The sequence below is a fragment of the Tachysurus fulvidraco genome, chromosome 9 (assembly GCF_022655615.1).
Source record: "Tachysurus fulvidraco isolate hzauxx_2018 chromosome 9, HZAU_PFXX_2.0, whole genome shotgun sequence".
NCBI classification, from domain to species: Eukaryota; Metazoa; Chordata; class Actinopteri; order Siluriformes; family Bagridae; genus Tachysurus; species Tachysurus fulvidraco.
The window spans coordinates 6,590,439-6,608,387 of NC_062526.1; the positions used below are offsets into that span (position 1 = coordinate 6,590,439).

A 17,949-nucleotide genomic window follows, 5' to 3' on the forward strand; every position below is an offset into this window, starting at 1 on the left:
TTTTGTATTTACAACCCAACTGTATTCGTACAGCATTTCCAGATAGAGATATTTCAGATCTAGAAATGGTGGATTAGTGGTTAAGGTGATGGACCACCGATCGGAAGGTTGTGAGTTCGAATCCCAGGTCTGCAAAGTGTCCACTGCTGGTCCTTTGTACAAGGCCCTAAATCAGGGGTGTCAAACTCTGGCCTGCTGTATTTGGCCCGAGAGATCATATCAGATGTGCATTACAGCTGGCTAGCCACATGCTCCGCTAATACTACAAATCCCCAGAATGCCTTGCCACTGTATTGATGCGTAGTCACGAACAGCAAGTGCCCATCATTCTCTGTTGACAGTCGTTAACAACCATGCTACAGTCACATCGGGCAAGTTAATTCACCCTCCACAAAAATGGCCAAACGAAAGATGGACAATAGGAGCTTTCAAGACAGGAGGGAGGCAGATTATCTGTTCACGAATATAAAGGACAGACCTGTTTGTCTTGTGTGCTAACGGAGCTAAAGTGTCTGTAACGAAAGATTCTAACATAAGAAGACACTATGAAACGAAACATTAAGAGAAGTATAAGGACCTGGATGTAAAGCAGAAGCTCCAGAAGGCGGAGGAGATGAAAAAAAGTCTGGTTTCCCGGCAGACTATGTTCATGAAAGCAAAATAAAAAGTGAAGCTGCTGTAAAGGCTGTAAAGCTTTATTGTGGCAGCAGAGACGGCAAAATCTGCCTGGAACTTTAATGAGGGAGAGTTTGTCAAAAAGTGTATGGTCAAAGTTTGCGACATGAACACCACTGATGTGTCTTTTATTTCACATTTGTTTGTAATATCAAGCTCTGATTGATCCAGATCCTGTGTTTAAGCAAAACTAAAGTTTGTTTCCATATGAAAAAGGTTGAACATTACAAATCAGTTGCAGTTCATTTTTCAATAAATATTCAGTTTGGCCGGTGACTTTATCTCAATTTTATATTTTGGTCTCAGTTCATCTCAGTTTTATACCTAAATCCTCAGTTGTATAAAATTAACTTGTAAGTTACTCTGTTTAAGGTTGACTTCCAAAACGCCATCTTAATCAAAACATATAAACATTTATAACATACGGCATGTCTAAATTTTTATCCTTAGTGCTAAATGTTCTGAAAATAATCCAACACTCAGGGATTTTCAGGCAGGAAACGAACAAAAGTGAGATATTCTGTGACAGTAATAAATATAATACACAACACTGCGATAGTGGTTTGGAAACAGTAAGATGTATATGTGTACCTGTCGTTCCAGCAACACAACAGTACAATTCAGTAACAAAGCTGAACTTTCTGTGACTAAACTAATTTAGTGAAATAATCTGATCAAGTAAAAAAAAAAAGGGATTCATTAGGAAGTCGATCATAATTTCTTCTTATTGGATAAAATCAATTAAAAAAAGGTTTAAAACAGTGAGAATCGAGCACCTTGTTGTGTAGTTTCCATAGCAACCTAACCTAGTAAATTTGAGTATATATCAGTATAGAACTCGTTTTTTATTCGTTTTTATATCTAAACTCCTCCAGTTGTGCCAATACTGAAGATACAATGAAAGTATATCCAACCCCCCCAACCCCCAACCCCCACCCCCACCCTAAGCTGTATTAAAAACTTATCCAAAACATTTAGCCACAAACAGGTTGTGAGTTATAATAAATTAAGTAAATATAATTGGGAAGCAGTGGCATTTCATTTGTTATTTTCACACGAGCAAACTTCATGCTTTACTTTTAATTTTATGCTTTAAAATCCTCCGCAAGGCAGAATGCTGCTCATTTTTCTTAGACTTTTAAGACAAGCTAATCCCAAAATCCTTGTTTTAAAATCCCTGTAGTGTCTTTAGCTGCTAATCAGCATGCACCATATTATTAATGTTATAAATAAGAATTTCATAGTAAATATCGCTGCATTGTTTAAGTGTATGTTTCTGAGAAATGTTAAATTACTATTAGGAATATATTATAATATTCCTTCTGTGGTTCGTTTGTTGTTAAAATGCTGAAGATATTTTATCACAACAATGATAATATCACAAACTTTTATCAAAGCACTTTTCCTAACAGCAGCATGTTTTATTGCCACATTTCTCCTTACAGAAAGCAAAACCTTTGTTATCTTTGTGAAAAAACTTAAACCTAAAAGCCTTATTTCTATTTTAGAAGGCTTAAAACAAAAATACTGAGTATTTTTGGAAAGGATAGACTTTTACAAATGAACTCGTAGTGGTTTGTGTCTTTCAATCTCACGTTCGGCCTCCTTTCAGGAAGATTCTGTCAGTTTCTTTACTTATTGTTGATTGTTATTTTATATTTTATGTATTTTCAATATACATCATTTGTTGTAACAGTTGTTCCAAGCAATACAATCTGAACGGTTCAATAGCAGGCACTGACACCCCCATGTTGTACTTGTTTTGTCCACTTGATGGCAGCACGACAGTATTTTCAATATAAAAATAGGTTTAAAACTAAACACTTAGAAAATCTCTACTTTTAAATCAATCTGGACTGCAGTTTGTCGTAGATTGATGGTGAAGGAGAACATTTAGCTGGTGAACAATGCAGGTGTCTGGTTTATATACATTCAGCACTTTTCAGGGTTTCACACATAAATACACGGTATACATTCAATTAATTGGTCATGTTTAGTATCTGATAGCAAGCTGTTTGCTGCATTAACTGTTGGTTGATGTTGACCGGATCTATCAGACATCAGACGCAGACGTGTGGATGCTCGGCCACTGTAATGCAGGAAACCTTTTTCAGTTTCAGGAATGATTTGCAGATCAGATTTAAATGTTTTAAGGCTGTGGTTTTGTTTAGTTTATGTTTAGAGACTATAACATAACCAAAAATGTATTTTATGTACATTTGATCAAGACCTGTCATTTGTAAAGAATCTGGTATGTTATTATCTTCTGCTAATCTTCTAGAAAGTTCTCGAAATCTCTGTTGCGGTTTGATTGTAGCTGCATTTTCTGTTTGTGGCTCCAAGCACTCAGAGAAAGCTTAGGTACATAAAACATGATTAAATGAATCACAAATACCAATGAAAATAGAAAACGTTGGCACCTTTAGTTAAATAAATAGCACGGTGCTGGTCAGTCTGTCCTTAGAGCTGAACTGAAACTGGACAGTTTTACTGCCTCCTGAAATGTTCTGATGTTGTTTAATTTGTCTGCTTTTTATTTATTATGTCTAGTCTGATGTACCAGGACTAACTGAGAACAGAGAAATTCCCCTGTTGTAAAAAAAAGAGGCAGAAAAAAGAAAAAAAAAAAAAGAAAGTTGCTAAATGTTTAATAATTACGGAGATTGGCTTTATTTATTTATTTATTTATTTATTTATTTATTTATTTATTTATTTATTTATTTATTTGTGTGTGTTCTCGCTCACGCACCCACTCACTCACTCACTCATTTTCATTATATATATATATATATATATATATATATATATATATATATATACACACACACACACACACTGTATATTCGTCTATTTATGTTTTAAAAACCCAGTCGTATTCTGTGTTATTTCTCGGGAGTGTGTCTGCTGATTGGTAATTTGCTGAACAGCTGATTATGACACATTATAGATTATAGGCTTTGATTTGATGTTTCAGCATTATGTTGGTCTGCTTTAACTATCATTTACTTCTTTGGTTTGAGAGACATCAGCATCAACGGTAGAATCCACAGAAACCGAGCAGTCGATAATCTTGTTTTTAACGACGTCTGAATCCGAAGGTTACGTACAAAAGAATCCTGTAGATAGTGTCGATGATGATGTTAAGTACATTATCAAACACAGGTACTGTCTGTTTACTGCTGCTGCTGTGCTAATACCATTTTGGCCATATGTTTTCTTTTTTTACACACTGCCTCCCAAATTATGTGCAGAGGGCATTGGTTGTGAATGATGTTAGTGTCTGTTAGGACATTTTGCCACTAAAATTCCACAGAGTTATGTGAAGAATGTGTGCCCAGACAGACGCTGGAGACCGGATGTCCTCCGTAATGAAAGGAGACTTTGGCAGGACACAACCAGTTAGTGGAAATTCAGGTGCTGCATATGGAAGATACACTTTTGTATGATTTATTTGTCCTATCTAGAGAACTATTTTTCCTGAGAACTAAACCTGCAGAAGGACTTTGTCCTCTAATCAGTTAGAGAGAAGTTCTTGTTGCAAGCTTGATCGTATTCAAGATTTGATGCTTGGTTTGATAATAATATCTTCAACCCTGTCTGCTTTTAAACTACCTCTATCATAAACACATCAGGCATTCTTTGGAAACTTCTTCTTTTTCACATCACCAGTATAAAATGCATGTCACATCTTCCAGCAAATCTGGAACTGCTTTGATTTGTTTCCCTTCCAGGACCTGTTTGTGGATAAATCTGGGTTCTGAGTGTTTATTCTCACTCCTGTTCACTCTATCCCTCACACATGGCTCGATTCTCAGGGGGAAAAATACTGATTTATGATTTGTGTATATTTATCAGCACTGTTTGGAATGCACATTTTTATCAGTAGCTCTGAGAATTATACATTATGAAAATTTCAGGGTGATCACTAAAAATACTGGCACCCTGCCGTACTTTACTTTTAAAATAGAAGTCTCAAGTTCCCATTTTCATTCATTTCATTCAAGTTTGGTGTGAGGTCTGACACTTTTGAACTGGTACTACAGGCTGTGTTCCCAGACCTGATCAGTGTCATAAATGTAAACTAACACTGGGTGTTCACCGGATACAATACATCAGTGCATAGGCCCGTTGAAGGTCTCTGTATGGAGTTTTCCATTTTCTTCCTGTCTCCTTGTGCATTTCTATCTGATTCAATAGGTGGATTAACGGTGAACCTTTCTTAAGTGTGTGTGCATGGTGTTCTGAGATGGAAAAGCATCCCATCCAGGGAGCGTACCTTCGTCCTGCTCAGTATAACACGATTACTTAAACTTTATGATCCATTGTTTTGGGATGTTATTGGCACATCTGATACAAAAGACCAAATTAAGACTGGGCGCATATTTATATCAGGGTTCTCTCAGAGTGCTAGATCACATGGTACTCATAGATTTTAGGGAGTGAAGTGAAGTAGTCAAGATGTTAAAGAAAGTTGTTTTGCATGGAAACAGTAGGAGTTAGCGCACGTGCCTTGTTTTTTTCCCCCTGTAACTGACTGAAGTTCATGCAGCAGATTTTTTTCTGTCATGCTGAAGTCTTGGTCCTTAACGGACTGCTGTCTGTTATGTGTATCTTCATCGCCAGAGGGAAAGGGGAGGGATAAAAGCGAAAAATAATCCGACTTTGCCAGTTCACATAAAGCTCTGTGTGTGTGCGCGTGCGTGCGTGCGTGCGTGTGTGTGTGTGTGTGTGTGTGAGAGAGAGAGAGAGATAGAGAGAGAGAGAGAGAGAGAGAGAGAGAGAGAGAGAGAGAGAGAGAGAGATAGAACTTTGCAGATGCAATGGCGAGGTCAGAAAACGAGGGATTTTAAGCTTTAATAACGATTCACATAAGTCTAAATGTCTGGCAGGACGTGTAAACACCGCCTAAGGAAAAGCACCGGACGTGTGCATTGCACAGAGAAGCTGCTAGGCGAAGTAAACACACTAAGAATGGAGTTGAAATGGAGATGAATTTTTATTTTTTGTTTATTTAATTTTTTTCTAAGCGAAAGTACCGGATTTCTCAAGCTCGCGCGTGATTAAGGCAAGCCGATTAGAGAGCTCGCGCGCGCGCCCCGAGCGCTCGTGAAGTCCTGTCAGTGAAGCAGCTCTGAAGATGACGCTGAAGTAAACAACACTTCAGGTACAAAAATAATGTCGAGTTTTAAACTAATTTTGTGAAAAAAATCCGAACAGGTTTAAAAAAGGGATTCATTATAATTTCTTCTCATTGGATAAAATCGATATAAAAAGGTCTATTACAGTAAAAATCTAGCACCTTGTTGCAGTGTGTGGTTTCCATAGCAACATAAACTAGTATATTTGAGTATATATCGGTATATAACTCGTTTTTTTATTCGTTTTTATACCTAGAGTTCTGCCAATTCTGAAGATAAAATGAAAATATATCCACTTTTTCCCACACACGGTGTATTCAACACTTATCCTAAACATTTAACCTCAAACAGGTTGTGAGTTATAATGTATTTTTTCTGGAAAGTTCTATGCTGATTCACCCAAAGGTAAGATAATCCTTACTAATAGTCCCTGGATCTGTCTGGGATGCTCGGTGGAATAACTTTATTTCTTACACTCAAGAAAAGCCAAATTAAAACTAACCTCATAACTCTGTAACTCGATGATGTTAAAATGTAATATCGAGTGACTAGTGAACTTAAAAGAAAACTTAGACTATGGTATATGGCCAGAAGTACGTGCACACAATAGTAGATGATGTGTTTGTTTGTATTGTTATAATTTCCCTTCACTGGAACTAAGAGGCCCAAACTCGTTCCAACATCACTATGCCCCGTGCACAAATTGAGGTCTATAAAGACATAGATTGTTAAGATTAGTGTATAAATACTAGAATGTCCTGCGTCGAACAATGAACTCATACCCTCCAAAGACCTTTAGGGTGGACCACCACGCCTCCTCAACCCACATCAGTGTCTGATAAGGCACTTGTAGCTATCTAAAATCTAGTGGAAAGCCTTTTGAGAAGACGGGAGGTTATTATAACAGCAAATGGCGGACTAAATCTGGAATCGGATGTTTAAGATGCTCGTAAGAGTGTGATGGTGAAATGTCTGTATGTTTATAATCACAAACTCCAGCGTCGCCCATATGATGATGGGATTCCCTTTGAGTCTGGTTCCTCACAAGGTTCCTTCCTTTACCGTTCAAGGTAGTTTTTTTCGAGCCACAGTCACTTGAGTCACCACAGACTTGCACACCGGAGATAAATACAAACACATTTAAACACATCTAATATTAATCTTGAATTTTGTATTATATTAACCTTTAGATTATTCTTTATAATAACCTTTTGCTTGATGTTTATGTTTTGTAAAGCTGCTTTGAGACGACGTCATTTGTAAAAAGTGCCATACAAATAAACTCGAATTGAATTGAATTGAATTGAATAGTGATGAGGATTATAAGCCTGGTCCTGCTAGGATATCCTGAGTCTTATAAGATTCCTAAAAATCTTACATTAATAAACAATTCACTTGAAGAATTTGTAGCATCAAGTTAACTTCATAATGTAACAGCTTATACGGTTATTTACGTCACTACTTTCAAACTATAGTATGTATAAAGAGTCCTTAACATTATAGGGTCACTGTTTATCATAGCGCTCGATTATCACAGGATTGCTATCATTGCGAATTTTACATTCTTAAACAGAGAAAACACACTAAAGCAAACACCACCTTGCATTGAATGTTGCTGTGCAATGGGAGGTGCTGTATTTCTGATGGAGATGAAGTGGTGAGTAAGTGGAGATGATAAATCTACTTATCTCTGAGTCACATTAGCTCCACTGAAGCACTAGACAAAGCGGGATACTCTACGTTCCTCACCGCAAACAAGTCATTAGAAACGAGCACTTTCATTAGAATAGCTCAGTTGTGCTTTTTGTGTGTCTTTTTTGTGTTGCATCTTTCATTTATTCATACTTTTTTATCCCTGTTATTGATTTTTTTTGTGGATTAAAAAAGAACTGCATCTCATTACTTTTAATTTTATTATTGTTGTTGTTGTAGTTGCGTAAAGTGATAAAGCTTCTTGGTGAGTTGGTGAGTAAAATTGTTATTTTAGAAGCCCTTAATGCCCTGTACAAGCTGCTAATGAGGTTTACAATGGCAATCTGTACTTTCCTCACCTCAGATTTGAGGGAAGATAGTTCTCGATCCTGCTAACTTTGTTTCCTGACCGATACGGAAACATGTACAAAACTACAGGAGGTACACTTTATGGCCAAGATTATGTGATCACCTGACCATGACACACATTCCATCTTTTTGAACATCTCTTTCCAAAGGCATTAATATGGATTTACTGTCTTTCTGGCTGTGTGGATTCAGTCAATATATCATTAGCGAGACCTGGCACTGACGTCAGGTCAGGAGACCTGGTGTGCCGTCTGCTTTCCAATTCATCCCAGAGGTGTTCAGTAGGATTGAGGTCAGGGCATCGTGCAGGCCACTTAAGATCTTCCCCTCAGTTTTGGCAAACCATGTCTTAATGGACCTTTATCATCTTTATGGAGCATTATCAAGTTGGAATAGGTTCGGCCATGATTCCCGCTAAATATTATGCCAAATAAAAGAATTATATGAATTGTAGCATGTTTCCATGCACAGAATCCACAACATCATACACCACAATGTCTAAAAACATAAACTACAGTTTAGCATAGTATTTCAAAATAGTTAACTGACCTACTGATTTATTTTGTATACCCACAGGAAGTGGTTGTTAGTTGCTTACAAGGATGTGCCATGTCCAGTTTAACACAGTAATATAGTGTATTTTGAAACCTGACTGCATAATAGTTACACATATACATATTACACATTACATATACACATACACATTACATATACAGCATACTACCATGTTCGTACCTCAATATCGTATCCCCCCCCTTTCCTGAATAACAATTGAACTAAAATTAATTCATTGATTGTATTTCTACTTTTCCATTTAGATTAATTTTAAGTGGATGTTTAAAATGCATATAAAAATGGATGGATCTTTCCACCAAACATTTTCACTGCAGCAGAAATCATTCTCATCATCACGAAGCTCTATTCAATACATTTAGAACTCATACTGAATGCCACATTAAATTAAATACGGCATTGAGAAGCCAATGGCAGCACATTTACATCAGTGTTGTTTGAGTCACGCTGCAGTATAGAGCAACAAGATATGTGTATGTCGTCCTCTGTGTTTTTTTCCTACAACCCTCAGTTGTTTTTTATAGTACTAACTGGTTTAGCAGTGGAAACCCATCTGTATCTGTGGTTAGAGTCATTTCAGAGAGGATGATCTGTCATTTTGTCATGTTTGTAATTTGGTTGTGGATAGGGCTGAATTTAAAGTTGACTTGAGACTGACCCCATTGCTTTTACTGTTTTGTCATCGGAGGCACTGTGTTTTGCGTTGATATACATTTTTATCCTTAGCCAATACTCCTGGTTAATTGGCCTAGACCATCTAATAATACTAAAACCGCTATATCGGGTTTATGCATAATTGATGTTTCTCTGCTTGTGAATCACCAATTAATAAAATTGTGATAAAATATTCACTCACCCAGAATTATTTCTTACTCATAATTGCTCAGTGTTTCAATTCCGAGAGCTTACCATCACGGGAGGTTAAAAAAGTACATTTAATCACACATTTCACTCTAATCGTTTTCTTTACAAGAAACATAATTTGTACGGTGTTATTATTATTATTATTATTATTATTATTATTATTATTATTATTATTATTGTTATTGTTATTATTATTACATATAAATAGGGAAAAATATCGGTCCTGTATATAGGACCGAAAGAGTTTATCATGAATGCCCAGCTGAAGTATAAAAACCATCAGCTCATCATCCCTTCTATCTGCTCTGTTCTTTGGAAACACTGTGTCTGACTTGTGCCAAAGCCTAATTGCATTCAGATCATGATATGATAATAGAAACCTTATGCTGGCTGGTATTTTATAGCTGCCAGATCGGTCAGCTGTTTAGACTCCGCATCGAGCACAAATACACACGGCTTTGTTTATATAAAACTCTTTTTTCGTAATGGAGGAGGGTGGTTGTCTGCTCTCAGGAACGTTTGTGTTATGAAACCTTGTTCCTCTTCGCTCTAGCCAGCATTCTCAGAACACACATTTCCATTCTGTCTGCTTCTAGAGGAGTGATATTATCCTTTCAGTTTCTCTGAGACATTTCACTGGAATGTCTTTAGTAGACACAATACCCCATTAGCTCAGCATATTCTCCAACATCAATAAGATTTTTGCTTTGTTGAACTGGAAAGAAAGATGAAGAGGAGATGAAGACATGTGCTGAACATTTTCCTTGGAATTGAACTAGTGCGGTTCTTTTCTGTGATGTTTATCTCATATATACAATTTGTCCCACTCTTGCTATATTGACTTAGCTTCCTTGCAAGCTCTTTATTCTTTATGACCCAATCTGTCAGGCTTGATTGGGGTCAAGGCAACAATTCACGAGGATAATATAATCGCTTGACCCACAAATTGCAGACAGTGGAACTGTAACCTAGTGGTGACATTGGGTGAGGGTGAATGTCTTCCAGTGGATTTGCTGTCTTCCAGTGTTTATATCAGATTTGCTCTGTGATACTGACAGCTATTTGAGGTAAGAAAGCAAATCAGGAATGTAATTAGTAAATAATGCATAGTGCACACCAGGATGTTGGAGTCATGATGTCTGACTCTGTCTGACACCCTTAAAGGTGGGGTCTCCGTTGTTTGAGAAATGCTTCAGAATCTGATTCGGGCTGACAAACAAAACAAAAACAAAACTAACGTGTAGCCAATGAGCAGAAAGGGGCGGGTCTTGTCAATATGGGCGGAGAGAGTGTTCAGTGCGCATGTGTGACATTAGCAGAAAGCGGTTTTAACATTGACATGGAGGATAAAAACAAAGAAAGGAAGCGAAGAAAGGCTTACGATAATGCAAGAAGTAGGACGTGTTAATATAGGATCAGCTTTCCAGCGCTGGAGAGAACTGAAGGAGCAGGAAGTTGGCCGCATATTCACAGATTGGAGTTTCCCATCATTTAGCTCAGGAGTTATTGACTCAGGAAACTCGAATCTGTGAATATGCGGCCAACGTATATCAGCAATTGTATTGTTCTTCCCTTCAACTATGATAAAGACACATTTCTTTCCAATAGTTGCCTGGGTTACGTATGTATGTGTGGGCAGAGCTATCAATACAGGGGTGGGTTAGGGGCATGTTTGTTTTGGTGATTTCAATTGTCAACATTGGCTTTCAAACAACGGAGACCCCACCTTTAACCTAGGATCCATGTAATATTATTGTTTACATAGCTTTATCATTGTTTGAAATGCATGTGTATATCAGCATGCATGTTTAGAGGACATATTCGAGTTTGTCCTCTAAATATGAATGTTTATTGTAAGCGTTTAGCTCATCAGGTCATACAGAGTACAGAGGGCTTCAATAGCGGCGCCTAAACTAAATTGTTGGTGCACAATAAAATCTTTGCTTAAACTAAACACAGCGCTTTCCATACTTTGAATAATCTAAGAAAACACCAAGATTAGAGCACAAGCACAGTTCAGTTCTATTTCAAATGTCTAGCTCAGTCATTTGGTGGCATTAAATACATAAATATGTGTCTTATTAGATGCCGACACTACACAAATGCACAAATGCTACCTAAAATTTAATAGCTTGTAACATAGACTCCTTCGATCACACAGACAGCTTTGTTTTTCACTTTATTTTCCATTCCTAAATGTATTTCTCTGACCTGATCTCCATCAGGAGAAGAATGCCGATCTGCAGGTTCAGTCATCGTGCACTTATTAAGCTAAAGCACAGCTCTTCAATAATACCATGTGGGCTTTCTTGGATGCAGATTCAGATTCATTTCTGGATTGATCTTATTTCTTATTAATAGGCCACTGTTTTCATATCCACAGAAATTTGCATTCCACAAAATAGTTTTGGCACGACAACCGCAAATCAGGCTAATGAAATATTTCAAGTGTGGAAATATTCTAACTGCATGTGGTCTTATTTAGACGGTGGAGTGCTGTTGTGCTGTAGAAGAGAAATGGATGAATCCTGTGGCACAGGAATATCTGTTAATCTGGGAAACAAACCAAAATCTAGTTTAAATAAATCCAAATGTATTAAAAGGTAAAAAATCAGGAAAAAAAAAGATTATTTATTTATTTACATGGACTATGATGCACGTGCAGTTGATGGACATACAGCATATTCCGTGTAAATAAATAAGTCATCTTTTTTACAGTCATCACAGAGTAAACCATTTATATGTAGTATGAGAAACAGATCTATTCAGGCGCAGTAGCTTTGAGATATAAAGCCAGCTGCTTAGGGAGGCTCTCTGCTGAAAATCATTTAAGCTCGAGTGCAGTCTAAAATGTTAATGAACACCATATGCTCTTCAAATATTTGGATACTTTCTATGGGCCTTTTTACACCTGGTCACTTCATGTGTTTTCTCTGATCCGATAGCTATCTGATTTGTTAAAACTGTTCCATTTACATTAAGCCACATTAATGCGTCTTTGCGAGTCGGATATCAATACTATCTTTTTACTCCCGCCCAAAATGCTAATATATTTTACCTCATTTCCGGGGTAATTGAAATGGAACACACTTTGGTGTATGCGATTGCTACAAAAAAACAGCATTTACTGTTTGCTGCATTTTCACCTGGGTGAAAGATCGGAGACAGCACTGGTGGGAAAACATACTTGTTTTTGGCGCGATGCACGACTCGCGAGTCACCTGCGAGTGACATACTTCCGTTTGGGAGGAGTATAGCGCTGACGTATGTGGCTTTAACAACCACATGCATTTACACCTGTCCAGTTTCATCTGAAATGCTTCCCAGACCACCTCCTGAAGGGGTTTGAGAGATCGGATTTAGATATTCGGTCTTTTTACCATCGGATAGCTATCCAATCACAGAAAACGCATGAAGTGACCAGGTGTAAAAAGCCTCTTAGATGATTTCAATGTTTTTATTTGTATTATGATCTCTACTTTTGCGGCATTTTATTTATCTCGCAACGAACGAGTTTGTTGCACTTTGACACACTTTTCACAAGTTGAACATTACTTTTTGCACAGTTCTCATATTTGTTTGCTAATCTGCTTGTTTTTTTTTTTCTGCAAGATTTATTGCTTCTAATCGTTTATAAGATGCTTAGGATTATCCCAAACCTTTACAACCTGCTATGAATGAAAGCATAGTTTCACATGATTTTATTTTTTCAAGTTTTTCACATTGAGCTGATAAAATCAGGCTTTATTTCTTTTTTAACTTGTTCCTGTTATTCCAGTAAAGATGAGGTACATTTCTTCAGGCTTCATATGTGATTATGGTAAACGGAGGAATTTGAGTCTGCTGGGTCCATTTGCAGAGACGTGGGACAAACTCTTTTCATTTCAGCGCTGCTTAGTTTCTGATACAGTTTGTATTTACAGCCTTGCAAATATTCCTTATTTCTATCGTTCAGGGTTTTAGTATTACTACATTTTTAAGCATTTCTATTGAACGAAATATTATTCAACAGTCTGTGTGCAAAATACAGTACACACAAATGTCTTTCTTGCCAGAGAACCACATGTGTTTATAATTTTTTTAGTGCGTTAAAATTCATCTGGTTTATTCGGGTACTCAGTGAATAGCCTAATGTCAGCTTTAATCATATAAACACATCAAATTCATATGAATTGCTTACAGGAACAATCCAGAGCTGGTTCAGTGTTCTGATTTCTCTAACGCCGTCTGGGACGACACGACAACGTGGATTTCTCACTGCAGCAGACCAACAGATGTTGATTTTTTTGCTATTTGGCCCAGACTCTGGAGAGAGTCTACTTTAAGTCTGCAAAATCTGGCAGGCAGTGAGCCAGTGCTTTGACAGAGTGCTTTTTTCTCTCCATTCAATCATCTTGCATATATTTTGTCGAAGATATTCGTGTTTTAGTGGAATTAAAGCGGTGCAGGAAAAGCGTGATGCAGTAATCGGAGCTAACGTATTATTTCTGCTCTGAGTGGAATTTCCGTCCGGGCGCACTGTGGGTGGTTTATGGGGAATACTGATCTGTAGAGCTTACAGACGTTCTCCTCATGGCTGTGCAGGTTTCCTCCAGGTACTGCGGTTTCTTCTCACCTCCCAGAAGCATGCTGGTGGGTGTATCGGTTACACTAAATTACCCCTAATTGGGAATGTGTGTATGGTACAGATGGACCGGCTCATTTAGAGGTTCTTGAAAATAATAAATGAATGGAAATATGATATTGATCAAATATTTTTTATTATATTAGTGTGCAAGGGGCACAGTGGCTTAGTGGTTAGCACGTTTGCCTCACACCTCCAGGGTTGGGGTTCGATTCCCGCCTCCGCCTTGTGTGTGTGGAGTTTGCATGTTCTCTCAGTGCCTCAGGGGTTTCCTCCGGGTACTCCGGTTTCCTCCAATGGTCCAAAGACATGCATGGCAGGTTGATTGGCATCTCTGGAAAAAATTGTCCATAGTGTGTGAGTGTGTGAGTGAATGAATGTGTGTGTGCCCTGCGATGGGTTGGAACTCCGTCCAGGGTGTATCCTGCCTTGATGCCCGATGACGAAATTTATATTAATGCAAATATTCTAACATGTCATCGTATCCTTAGTAATACTTACGCAGATGGACAGTTGACATAAAATATTTAAATAGTTCTTTTGACAGGGGAAATTTTCTGTGAGATGTTTGTTTAAGATTTATGAAAGGATTCTTCAGTGTTAGGGCTTTTTAACTGTCGAGGATAAAGCTGTGAAGTCTTCACGCATAAGGGTTTTTGTTATATTAATATAAATGTTTATAGCTTCTATAACATAAGTGATAACAGGAACATTCCACAACGAAAGCATAATGCATTAATATTAATGCAAAATATGCCATTTTGTTCTTTAATTCGTTTTAAAATGGAAAGTGTATGAGAGGAATTAAACAGTTTGCGGCATGCCAGTACCGGAAAAGTTATTCCTTATTTATTATTTCCACATAACGTCACGCCCTGTTGCTTTTACTCCTGATTTATTCATTACCGTTGCTGCCATTGAAGCATGGTCCTTGTAACAGCACAACATTTCAAGGAAATTCCTGTAGGACTTTCTGTTGTTGTGCATAATCCATGTAAATCTCAGGCTTTGTAATGATAATCTTTCTGCTTCAATACCTGGTCAGAGTTATTCATTAACGTCACGAACGGCACTGCGGAAGTTTGCTGCATCCGTACATCGCTGAGAAAGGAGTCAGACTTGTGTTAGACGAAGGCTTTAACACTGTATAAATCAAGTTATAAAGTTGCTGTAGAAGGAATTTCAGCTAGCTGTTCAGATAAATTAACAGCTGGTGACGAAAACTATTTACATTTATGCGTTACTGCTACACATTTAGTCTGAAGCTGAGGTTCTAAACCAACTGGAGGTGAGGTTCTAAACCAACTGGAGGTGAGGTTCTAAACCAGCTGGAGCTGAGGTTCTAAACCAACTGGAGCTGAGGTTCTAAACCAACTGGAGCTGAGGTTCTAAACCAACTGGAGCTGAGGTTCTAAACCAACTGAAGCTGAGGTTCTAAACCAACTGAAGCTGAGGTTCTAAACCAACTGAAGCTGAGGTTCAAAACCAACCAGTGCTGAGGTTCTAAACCAACTGAAGCTGAGGTTCTAAACCAACTGAAGCTGAGGTTCTAAACCAACCAGAGCTGAGGTTCTAAACCAACTGGAGCCAAATCCAGACTTTTATTATCAAAACCAGAGGAATTGATCAAATAATTAAAAGTTAACAGTTTGAGAAAGTGTTTCTTCTCTGTGATATGACACATCAATGAAATCCAGTTGTGATCACTATTTTTGCTTCTAGTCCCACTTACTCACCTTGAAAATCAGACTCAGGCCAAGGCATGCATAACGAACAGAGGCCTGTGGCGATGGAGGCTCAGCATGGGCAACTTGTCTTTCACTGGTCTTCATTCCACCGAAAGCATGTTGAGGCTTGTTAGGCCTTCAAGAATTTCCCCCAGTGCTGTAACAGTAACTGCTGTAACTGGCAGTCAGCTTCAGAGAAACGAGAAGCCTAAAACCGAAAGTGTGCTAGAGCAAAGGTCACAGCTTGCTTTTCTTAGTTTGGGCTTTATCAGATTTCATGGAGAAGTTAGGTACAAGTCTGGACATAGTTCATGCTTATAACTGTGTCTTAAGCATAATAGTGGTGCGGACCTGCAGCTCTTACTATTATAAAACTTTTATTTCATTGCATCCTTGCTCCTTTTTTGTAATCTCCTTTCTTTATGTATTAATAAGTAAGATTATGATGCACATTAGTTGTATTTGGAGGCTCTTATAACACTTTTGGAAAGTTTGGAACTTCTTTTAATTCTTTTCTTTCAGGAGGTGAATGCCATCTTAGAGAAAAGAATGATGTTCAGACATGCATCCAAAATCATCCCACAGTAATCTTTGGGAATGTAATCACCAGTATTATGAGTGTAAACGTATTTAGAGCCAGAATCAGGTACTTGAGTTTAACATGGAGGTATATAACAGTAACATGAGGCCTCAGAATCACACTTATTATTGTTAATAATTAAATAATTAACTTTAATTATGTAGTCATTCGATCATAGTCATTCATTTGTCTCTTAACATGGATTCAGACTTAACGTGTTGTTTAGTTTTAGATATAGGGCTGTATTCAAAGTTCAGTAGTCAGATTTAAGTTTATTCGGAGTGATATTAAATGATATTCGATCATTGGAGCTTAGGTTTTGGACCATTCTGTAGTTGAACTTAATTCCATACATCGCGCACAATAAAGAATCAAGCAACAGTCAGTGTTAGTGCCCCGTCTGACAATTTAATATGACCATAATATTTCACTCTAAATCAAATTTGAGACAGAAGAACTTCATGGAATTTTTTAGATTTGGAGCTATTCCAGATTTAGTCCTGCTTTCCTTATATAGCAATCTCCACTCTTCTGGGAAGACTTTGCAAAAGGTATTAAAGCATAGCTGTGGGGATTTATGCTTTAGAGCATTAGTGAGATCAGACACTGGTCTGGTGTGTAGACTGCATCCCAGTTCATTCCGAAGGTGTTTGGTTGGGTTAAGCTCAGGGTTCTGTGCAGGACACTTAAGTTCTTACACGTTAAACTTTGAAAAGCATGTCTTCATGGAGCTCTTTGTGCAAAGGGGCAAAGTGATGCTGGAACAGGGTTTGGGCTCTCAAGTACCAGTGAAGGAAAATCTTAAAGCTACAGTATACAAAGGCATTAGACACTTGTGTGCTTCCAATGTTTTGATAACAGCTTGAGGAAATCACATCTGGTTAGGTTTTGACAAAACCTTTGGCCGTAGTGTGCCATGAACTTAAAGGTGGGGTCTCCGTTGTTTGAGAAATGCTTCAGTAAACCGAGTTGGGCCACCAAACAAAACAAAAACAAAACTAACGTGTAGCCAATGAGCAGAAAGGGGCGGGTCTTGTCAATATGGGCGGAGAGAGTGTTCAGTGCGCATGTGTGACATTAGCAGAAAGCGGTTTTAACATTGACATGGAGGATAAAAGCAAAGAAAGAAAGTGAAGAAAGGCTTACGATAAGGCAAGAAGTAGGACCCGTTCACAGATTGGAGTTTCCCGAGTCAATAACTCCTGAGCGAAACGCTGTTACTACACAAATAACATCTCTTTTCTATCGTAGTAATGTAGAGAGGCAGCTACAACCGCGTGTTGTGTAGTAACAGCGTTTAGCTTATCACAAAGACCAACATTTAGAAACCACACATAGATATAAAATAATATAATATATAATAATTAGATATAATAATATATAAAATAATATACTAATTAGAGTTCATTAGAATTAATGTTAGGGAAGTCCACACAACATATGGACAACGTTGATTAATTCCAAAATCATTTCATAAAGAAGTCATGAAAAACCCATCGTGTGTATTCACATTCATGTTGTTTTGAGTTGGTCATGGATTTGTCAGCTTGTCACCTGATTTTGTTACGCATTTGAGAGAAGATCTCTCAAGTCTGGACTTTTTTTTAATCATATACATAAATCTGTCACATCGTTTCCTTGTTTTTTGCACACAAACATTTTCTCAACTTGCAAAAACACTTCAAGTGTTTCTGAATATTGGCTTGA

The 17,949-nt window shown here is 37.6% G+C and overlaps 1 protein-coding gene across 4 annotated transcripts in view; it reads left to right on the forward strand.

The window, feature by feature from the left end:
• pdzd2 (PDZ domain containing 2) overlaps nt 1-17,949 on the forward strand; it is an 84,682-nt gene that overhangs the window by 30,877 nt on the left and 35,856 nt on the right. The window contains exon 1 of one of the 4 annotated variants that reach the window (XM_047818665.1): nt 5,413-5,839. The exons of the other annotated variants lie outside the window; for them this stretch is intronic. The gene's annotated coding sequence lies outside the window, so the exon portion shown is untranslated. Of the gene's footprint in view, nt 1-5,412; nt 5,840-17,949 lie in introns of those variants that run through there. 4 annotated transcript variants of the gene reach the window in all.